This window comes from Mustelus asterias, chromosome 15 (genome assembly GCF_964213995.1).
Source record: "Mustelus asterias chromosome 15, sMusAst1.hap1.1, whole genome shotgun sequence".
Lineage (NCBI taxonomy): Eukaryota > Metazoa > Chordata > Chondrichthyes > Carcharhiniformes > Triakidae > Mustelus > Mustelus asterias.
In genome coordinates this window covers 69,679,562-69,689,931 of record NC_135815.1, presented here as the reverse complement: position 1 = coordinate 69,689,931, position 10,370 = coordinate 69,679,562, and the positions used below count along the sequence as shown (strand labels likewise).

General features: G+C 44.6%; 1 pseudogene; it reads right to left on the bottom strand.

The window, feature by feature from the left end:
* Nucleotides 1-211: 211 nt before the first annotated feature.
* LOC144504733 (ribosomal protein S6 kinase alpha-3 pseudogene) lies at nt 212-3,109 on the bottom strand (annotated as a pseudogene).
* Nucleotides 3,110-10,370: the final 7,261 nt, after the last annotated feature.

Here is a 10,370-nt window from a genome sequence, read left to right as displayed (position 1 = left end):
CCCATCACACCCAGAATGTCCACCTCGACTCATTCCCTGACACCCCACAGTGATGCTTCACCCGCAGGCCCACCTGAGCAGTCCCCGTCAGCATTTTGGAGGAAAGTGCCAAAGAAACCGCTGACCATACATCAACGGCTTCACCCACGCCAGCTACCAGTGTAGAGACACACCGCGGTGGGTGGAATCAGCAGACAGGTTTCGGGGTCACCTACGGGTGAGCACCACACAGCTGCTGATGCCCAGGTGGAGCCGCAAACGTCCGAGGGATCAGGCAGGCATAGGTCTGCCGGATCCAAGGAAACAGCTGACTCCCAACGAGATGCCGGGCCACTGGAAAAAGTTCTCTCAAAGCTGCTGGGGATGCAGAAGCAGAGCTGGGGACTGCAAGAGGGAGTTTCAGAGACATACGAGCAATTGCAAAGCTGTTTGGAGGAGTCCCACAGTCTGCAGGAGATGGTGCCAACATTACGTGGCACCCAGGCCAATACTGCAAGGGTGGCAACTGCAGTGAAAAGTCATAACATGAGAATAATGAGCTATGATCACATTAAGCTTAAGGGGCCCAATTGTCTGTCCCTCTTCCTACCTCTGGTGCAAGTGGGAATTCTCTGGTATTTCTCAAACTGAAATTAAATTGAACATTTAGAATTTGGCGTACAGCTTTAAAAACTGTAAAATAAAATGCAGGCTTGTTTAGTTATAGAAATATAGGCAGTTAACTGGCACTCAGCTGTAGGTGTTAATTATTGTGAGCAGGATGCTGACTTAACAGTTGGAACTTGAGTGTGAGTCATAAGCTTTATGTCAGAAACAGTGTTTGTTATGCACAAGGTGTTTTTAGAACTGACTAGCATAAACCGAGTGCTAAAGTCAGGAATTGAGTGCAGTTGTGAATTGGGTTCAGTGGGGGAAGAAGTGCTGCTTTTTTTATTTTCACTTCCAATACTTGTAGTGGCAGCTTGAGGCAGTGAGCAGTAAAAAAAATAAATCGCTGTTTAGTACAAGTCAGTGTGTAAAATAGAAATTAGAATAAACCCTGGTACTGGGTAAGCAGCATGATCTTTGGAACTCCCAGTTGTGGCCGCAGAGAATGATATTTATTCCCTTTACTATACTGTCTCTGATTTCTACCAAATTTCTTTTTACTCCCACAATGCCACCTCCATCATGGTGCTATGGTCAGTTCACCCAGTTACTTTGCAACCCCTGTTCTCATCTACACAGATAGCAAATACTTTATACCTGTTGGTGAAAATCAAAGGCTGAGGGAATAGTATTAAACCTGAGGATTTGAAAGAACTGTAGATACAGAAAAGGATGGCAAAAAAAATTGATAAAGAGGAATAAAATAGACTGACAATAAAGTAGCCTGAAATATAAAACCAGATTATAAAGGCTTCTACAGGCATAAAAATGAATACTTTAGTAAAAGTAAATATGGGTCCCTTTCAGGCTGACACGGGAGAAATCATAACGGGGCAATGAAATGGCAAAGATGTTGGAACAATTTGGGCTGAATTTTTTCCTTTGATACTGAGCAACCTGCTTCAGGAGGATGAGATGGGAGGTGTGCAAGACTACATTTTTATGTCTCAAGTTCCCGCCCTTGCCATTTTTGCACGGTCAGGAAATGTGCTGGCTCACAGCGCAACTTTCACTTGAAGTGACATCTGGTTGACTATTTAAATGCCTGCTACAAGTTCAGCTTCCACTTAAGTTGCTATTATCATAGAGGCACATGGGCTCCTGAAGGTATGGGAACGACACTAGGTTTGTGAGCCTTGGGGGAAGCCTGCAGTGGAGTTGGGAACCTTTTTGGCAGGTAAGTTTAAAAGCTTTTGCCAACTTCAGTTGTCATGATGTGATGGTGTTTGATTTAAGTATGTTTTCATTGCTGTGATTGATCATAATGATCTGTCCTTAAAAGATGGTGGTGCGTTACAATAATTCAGGGAGTCTGAGTTGCTGAGCTAACACACACTTCTGCATCTGCTTCTGCTTCTTCCTTGGTCTTCCTTTTGTCTACCAGGCTGCTTCACTTTTCCTTTAACTTCCTTTGCTTTACTTTCATCTTTGCTCTTCAACTCTTCAATCTTATTTTTTGGGTTTTTTTAGCCTCGATAAGAGCTGCTTATAGTTTTTGCCAGTCGGAGAGGTGTGATAATACTACCTTTAATATACTGCCGTTTATTTTGTTCTTTGGTTTTTTTGTCTTTAACTACTTCAGATGGCACATCTACTTCATTTACAAGTAATTGCTCTTCTATTTTCTTAAATGTGTTTTTTTCCACTTTTGAGTCTTTACTGCAGTGCTATCTTCAGTAAGTTTGTTGGATTCTTTGTCCAGAGACATCTTGGTTCCTTGCAGCTTGTCATTTCTGAGCTTTTCTTTTGCTAATTCCTCTTCTTTCAAAGCCTTCTCTTTCGCTGCCTGCAACAGAGTTTTCTCCTTGTCCTTGGTTTCTCTGCTGGCCAAGTGAAGCCTTAGCTTGTTTGAGTATCATTGTCATAGTTTCCTTTCTATCCTTCCCTTGAAAGAGCTAGGTGTCTGTAAGTATCTCAAACATGAGAAACCAAAAGACTACCAGTCAACATTCTGCATGTGACCCCTTCGGTTGACTACTTCTGATGCCATGTACTGCACTGAACCACAGAATGAATAACTTTCTTCTTGTAATCGATGGACTCTTTGCTCAACCCAAAATCTGTCAATTTAATGTGATCCTCTTTATCCAGCAAAATATTTTCTGGTTTTAGATCTCTGCAGGCATTGCCAAGCTGTGTAGATGATGATAAACGAGTGTCAACTTTGTATGGTAAAACTTCACATCCTCTTCAGTGAACTTAACTCTTTGGATAGTTGCATGAAAAAGTCTCCTCCCCTGAGGAAATCCAGTAGAAGGTAGATCTCCCCTGCAGTCTGGAAAGTGTAGTGAAATTTGACAATGAACAGATGATTTACTTTAATTAACATGTCATATTTTATTTTAGTCCAAACTCAGTCTCTTACTGATAATGTAACCTTTTTAAGCACCTTTAAAACATATAGTTGTCCAGCATCAGAATGATGTGTTTCTGTAACCAGAAACACCTTTCCAAATAACATTTGTCCCAGAACTTTAAACAACTCAAACTTTCACAGCCTTCTTTCACGAGGCATTTAATTGGGATCTTCAGTTCATTTTCCTTATCTTGCACTGCTTTGTCTTTGGAAATGGGCTTATCTGTCATTTGCTGCCCAAGCTTCTCTCTCTCGTTCTCCACAGCCAGGGACAACAACTCCTCCTTAGCCTTCAGGTCATGTCTGGTTGAAGACAGTTCCAATTCTTTCCAGTAAATATTGGACTGAAGGTTGGTTGGGTTGGGTTGGTTTCAGAGGCCAAGTGATCCTTCTGTATCTTCAAGAGTTTCCCTTCATTCACAGCTAGCTGCTCACTCAGCCCTGCCACCTGCTGCTGCAGTTTGGGTAACATCTCGGACTTTTGAGAGTTCAAATTTTAAGTCTTTCAACTGGGCCTGATATTTCTTCTTTTGCCCCTCCTGAGATTCCAGTGATCTTCAGTTTTTTGCCTGGAGTTTCTGTTCAGCTTCCTCTTTCCTCAGAACCAAACTCTTCAGCTTATTCACTTCATTGGTTGCACTCTCGGACCTTTTCTGCAACTTTTGTTTGACTGGTTCTTGCGATTTCTTTTCCTTTTAATCATGGGTGGCTTTTGTCAAATGACGCTTTTTCTACAATTCTGCTCATGCTTCTGAGAAGGCCTTTGAAGCTTTGGTGCAATCAAACCAAAACAGAGGGAGAGTCTTTAAATCAGTGTCAGGAGAGTTAAGGTCCTATTAGGGTCGGGTTCTCAGCCAGTCCCAGTTTGTCAGTCCCAAGATTGCATGCCAAACAAAGCTCAAAAGCAGGCAGTCAACCAAATCTTCTCTCAGGTTGCTCACCTGCTGCCCCCACATCCACCTTTCTCTGCAGGCATTCAGACCAGGTCTCTGCAGGCCCACAGCTAGATGGATTCTGTTCAAGCCCTCTCTGTACCTGCCACCCGCTTACCTAGTCTAAGTGAGTGGGCGAGGGTCTGGCAGATAGAGTACAGTGTTGGTAAATGTGAGGTCATCCATTTTGGTAGGAATAACAGCAAAATGGACTATTATTTAAATGGTAAAAAATTGCAGCATGCTGCTGTGCAGAGGGACTTGGGCGTCCTTGTGCAGGAATCTCAAGGAGTTGGTTTGCAAGTGCAGCAGGTAATTAAGAAGGCAAATGGAATTTTGTCCTTCATTGCTAGAGGGATGGAGTTTAAAAACAGCGAGGTTATCTTGCAGCTGTATAAGGTGCTGGTGAGACCACACCTGGAGTACTGTGTACAGTTTTGGCCTCCTTACTTGGGAAAGGATATACTGGCACTGGAGGGGGTGCAGAGAAGATTCACTAGGTTGATTCCGGAGTTGCAAGGGTTGACTTATGAGGAGAGACTGAGTAGACTGGGGCTATACTCATTGGAATTCAGAAGAATGAGGGGAGATCTTATAGAAACGTATAAAATTATGAAGGGAATAGATAAGATAGAAGCAGGGAAGTCGTTTCCACCGGCGGGTGAAAATAGAACTAGGGGGCATAGCCTCAAAGGGGAAACAGATTTAGGACTGAGTTGAGGAGGAGCTTCTTCACCCAAAGGGTTGTGAATCTGTGGAATTCCCTGCCCAGTGAAGCAGTTGAGGCTACCTCATTGAATGTTTTTAAGGCAAGGAGAGATAAAGTTTTGAACAGTAAAGGAATTAAGGGTTATGGTGAGCGGGTGGGTAAGTGGAGCTGAGTCCACAAAAAGATCAGCCATGATCTTTTTGAATGGCGGAGCCGGCTCGAGGGGCCAGATGGCCTACTCCTCCTAGTTTTTATGTTCTTATTTTGTACCTGTTCCTGTTCCACTGTGGTGTCTTATGGGAAACATAGTGCGTGTGACCTACTGCGTAGTTTTGGCCGAGAGGAAATTAAACATTCTGCAGAAAGGTACTGCCTCTCCACTGCCCAACACCGTATTACAGTGGCCACTAGAGCTCTATTGTTGAGGCTCCTACCTCTTGGTCATTCCTTGTTTCTTTGGTCCTTGCTCTTGTTAAACTACATCACATAGAACATAGAACATTACAGCGCAGAACAGGCCCTTCGGCCCACGATGTTGCACCGACCAGTTAAAAAAAAACTGTGACCCTCCAACCTAAACCAATTTCTTTTCGTCCATGAACCTATCTACGGATCTCTTAAACGCCCCCAAACTAGGCGCATTTACTACTGATGCTGGCAGGGCATTCCAATCCCTCACCACCCTCTGGGTAAAGAACCTACCCCTGACATCGGTTCTATAACTACCCCCCCTCAATTTAAAGCCATGCCCCCTCGTGCTGGATTTCTCCATCAGAGGAAAAAGGCTATCACTATCCACCCTATCTAAACCTCTAATCATCTTATATGTTTCAATAAGATCCCCTCTTAGCCGCCGCCTTTCCAGCGAAAACAATCCCAAATCCCTCAGCCTCTCCTCATAGGATCTCCCCTCCATACCAGGCAACATCCTGGTAAACCTCCTCTGCACCCTCTCCAAAGCCTCCACATCCTTCCTGTAATGTGGGGACCAGAACTGCACACAGTACTCCAAGTGCGGCCGCACCAGAGTTGTGTACAGTTGCAACATAACGCTACGACTCCTACATTCAATCCCCCTACCAATAAACGCCAAGACACCATATGCCTTCTTAACAACCTTATCTACTTGATTCCCAACTTTCAGGGATCTATGCACACATACACCTAGATCCCTCTGCTCCTCCACACTATTCAAAGTCCTCCCGTTAGCCCTATACTCAACACATCTGTTATTCCTACCAAAGTGAATTACCTCACACTTCTCCGCATTAAACTCCATCCGCCACCTCTCGGCCCAACTTTGCAACCTGTCTAAGTCTTCCTGCAAACTACGACACCCTTCCTCACTGTCTACCACACCACCGACTTTGGTGTCATCAGCAAATTTGCTAATCCACCCAACTATACCCTCATCCAGATCATTAATAAATATTACAAACAGCAGTGGCCCCAAAACAGATCCCTGAGGTACACCACTTGTAACCGCACTCCATGATGAATATTTACTATCAACCACCACCCTCTGTTTCCTATCCGCTAGCCAATTCCTGATCCAATTTCCTAGATCACCCCCAATCCCATACATCTGCATTTTCTGCAGAAGCCTACCATGGTGAACCTTATCAAACGCCTTACTAAAATCCATATATACCACGTCCACTGCCTTGCCCCCATCCACCTCCTTGGTCACTTTCTCAAAAAACTCAATAAGGTTAGTAAGGCACGACCTACCTGCCACAAAACCATGCTGACTATCACCTATCAATTCATTACTCTCCAAATAACTATAAATCCTATCCCTTATAATTTTTTCCAACATCTTGCCGACAACAGAAGTGAGACTCACCGGTCTATAATTCCCGGGGAAGTCTCTGTTCCCCTTCTTAAACAATGGGACAACATTCGCTAACCTCCAATCTTCTGGTACTATACCAGAGGCCAACGACGACCTGAAGATCAGAGCCAGAGGCTCTGCAATCACTTCTCTTGCCTCCCAGAGAATCCTTGGATAAATCCCATCCGGACCAGGGGATTTATCTATTTTCAGACCCTCCAGAATATCCTGCACATCCTCCTTATCAACTGTAATACTGTCTATTCTACTCCCTTGCAACCCAGTGTCCTCCTCAGCTATATTCATGTCCCCTTGCGTGAACACCGAAGAGAAATATTGGTTCAATGCTTCACCAATCTCCTCCGGTTCCACACATAACTTCCCTCTGCCATCTATAACTGGCCCTAAACTTGCCCTAACCAACCTTCTGTTCTTGACATACCTATAGAACGCCTTAGGATTCTCTTTAACCCTATCCGCCAAAGTCTTCTCATGTCCCCTTTTAGCCCTTCTAAGCTCGCTCTTCAACTCCCTCTTAGCCAATCTAAAGCTTTCTAGTGCACTACCCGAGTGCTCACGTCTCATCCGAACATAAGCCTCCTTTTTCTTTTTAACCAACAAAGAAACTTTTTTGGTGCACCACGGTTCCCTAGCCCTACCAATTCCTCCTTGCCTGACAGGGACATACCTATCACAGACTCGCAGTAGCTGCTCCTTGAAAAAACTCCACATGTCGGACGTTCCCAGTCCCTGTAATCTCCTAGTCCAACCTATGTTTCCTAATTCTCTCCTAATAGCCTCATAATTACCCTTCCCCCAGCTAAAACCACTGGCCCGAGGTTCATGCCTATCCCTTTCCATCACTAAGGTGAACGTAACCGAATTGTGGTCACTATCACCAAAATGCACACCAACTTCCAAGTCTAGCACCTGGTCTGGCTCATTTCCCAGCACCAGATCCAATATAGCCTCACCTCTAGTTGGCCTGTCTACATACTGAGTCAAAAAACCTTCCTGCACGCTTTGAACAAAAACTGACCCCTCTAACGAGCTAGAGCTATAACAATTCCAGTCAATATTAGTCAAGTTAAAATCCCCCATAACAATTGCCCTATTACTTTCACTCCTAAGCAGGATTGACTCCGCAATCCTTTCCTCAACCTCTCTAGAACTTTTAGGAGGTCTATAAAAGACTCCCAACAGGGTGACCTCTCCTCTCCTATTTCTAATCTCCGCCCATACTACCTCAACAGATAAGTCCTCATCAAACCTCCTCTCTGACACTGTGATACAATCTCTGACCAATAATGCTACCCCTCCCCCTCTTCTACCTCCTTCCCTACTTCGACTAAAACATTTGAACCCCGGGACCTGCAGCATCCATTCCTGCCCCTGCTCTATCCATGTCTCTGAAATAGCCACAACATCGAAGTCCCAGGTACTGATCCACGCTGCAAGTTCACCCACTTTATTGCGAATACTCCTGGCATTGAAGTATACACATTTCAAACCCTGCTCCACCCCACCTCTGCAATGCCGTGCATTGCAGTCCCCATCCATGCATCCCTCACTTTCAGCCCCACTACTCAGGATCCCTCCCCCCCCCCCGAATCAGTTTAAACCTCCCTGCATGGCCTTAGCAAATTTACCCCCCAGGATATTGGTCCCCTTCTGATTAAGGTGTAGACCATCCTTCTCATAGAGGTCACACCTTCCCCAGTACGAGCCCCAATTGCTTAAGTACCTGAACCCCTCCCTCCTGCACCATCCCCTCAGCCATGAATTCAAACCTTCCCTCTCCCTATTCCTCTCTAAACTATCCCGTGGTACAGGCAAGAGTCCAGAGATAACCACTCTGTCAGTCTTGGCCTTTAGTTTCCACCCCAACTCCATAAATCCCTGCCTAATATCCCCTTCCCCTATCCTCCCTATGTCGTGTGTCCCCACATGTACAATAACTTGTGGTTTATCTCCCTCCCCCCTAAGAGTCCTGAATACCCTGTCAGACACATCCCGGACCCCAGCCCCTGGTAAGCAACACACCAACCCTGAGTCCCTACCTTTAGTTCCGACCCTCCTATCTGTCCCCTTAATTGTGGAGTCCCCAATCACAAGGCCCAGTCTTTTACAGCCCCTAACCACCTGAGCTTTCTCACTCGGCTCACCCCCAGAGATCTGCTCTCTATGCTCAGTTGATTCCTCCTCAACTGTAGCCTCCAGCACCGAAAACCTATTATGGAGGGGAACCGCCCCAGGGGATTGTCTTCCCGATTGCTTCTTACCCCTCCTCCTGGCATTGACCCAAGCCTCATTTCTAGGAGTTACTATTTCTCTATAACTCCTATCAACTTCCACCTCCGCCTCCCGAATTATGCGGAGTTCCTCTACCTCCCCCTCCAGCTCCTTTACACGCTCCTCCAGAAGCTGCAATCTAATGCACTTCTTACAACTAAAATCTCCTGAAACACTACTGGATTTCCTCACCACATACATCCCACAGGAGATGCAGCATACTGCCTGAACTGCCATCCCTGAAGCCATTACCAGCAAGAAAAAAAGAAAACAAAAAACTTCCCCACACTTATAATTAGGTTAGAGGAGGATGGAAGGGTGGGATCCTCTACCAGTGTAGAGGATCGGGTATCTCCTCTGCACCAATTTATAGGGCTAGGGGCCCGAGAGAAAAAAAAACTACTACTGAGGGGGAACCTCCCAGGTAACTGACTTTTAAAGTTAAAATAAAAACCCTTCCCAGACTCCTTTGCTGCCCACTTCTAGTTTTCACTTTAAACTTGAAAAACTGCTGTTAAAGTAAAGGCCAAAAAAATACACACACTAGCTGACTAATTAAATAAATAAACAATTCAATTAATCCAATTAATCTCTTACCAGCACTGCTGCTTTTCAATCACCCCTCTCAGCTTGCTCCAGTGGATCAAATCTCAGCTTGCTCCAGTGGATCACCTACTCGATTTCCTGTCCCTATCTGGACGACTCCTACTTGACATATCCCTCCTGCAACTAGACTTCCTTTCACAAGTTCTTGATCTTTTCCTTGGGCTGTGACCACCAATAGACCCATTATCTGAATTTCCACCATGTTTACTGACTTTCCACATTTTTACTTCCTTCCTTCTGTTAGTTCATAGATTTCATATTCTGCCTTTTGTCTTGTACACTCAGCCAACTTTTGTATTTCCCTGTGGCCTTTCTTGTCCTTTCTACTATGGTGGTTTTTCTCCACTCACTAGCCCATTACCTGACACATATACTCCCCTTGTTCCAACATTCGGTAGTTGATCTTTGTGATCAGTCCCAGGCTGCAATGAGCGATAGATATATAATTGTGCCCAGGTGCACTCTAATGGTTTCCGGGATGAGGCAATGATCACGGTGAGGTGGATGAATCCAAGGCTGTCCACCAGTAACCCAGTAGGTTTCCCTTGCGTGCATATATAATTAGCTTGGAGGCGTTATGATGAAGCCCATTGTTTTTCACACCTGCTGTGTCGCACCATGCAAAATGGAAAATTCTGCCTTAGAGTTCTACCATATTCCAAATAACATCAGCTGGCACAAGGGGAAAGTTTTGCTCCAAATTACTGTCTGCTGATCCTGGAGAAAAATGTGGATGTTTGATTTCAATGGATTTGAGGTTAGGTATGATGACTGAGCTTTCCTCTTTGATTGGCTTCCCATCATTATCTGTTGAGGCTTAAACAAGAGGAATGGTTGTTTAGGTAAGAATTATTAACAAAAATAAGATGAGATTCAGTGTTATAACAATAACTTCCTTTATTCATTGGAAGTAATTCAACTTCCACATGCAAAACTCACTTTCAGTCTGGCTTTTGTTTCCCTTTTTGTTTTAATTAAACTTACAGGAACAGC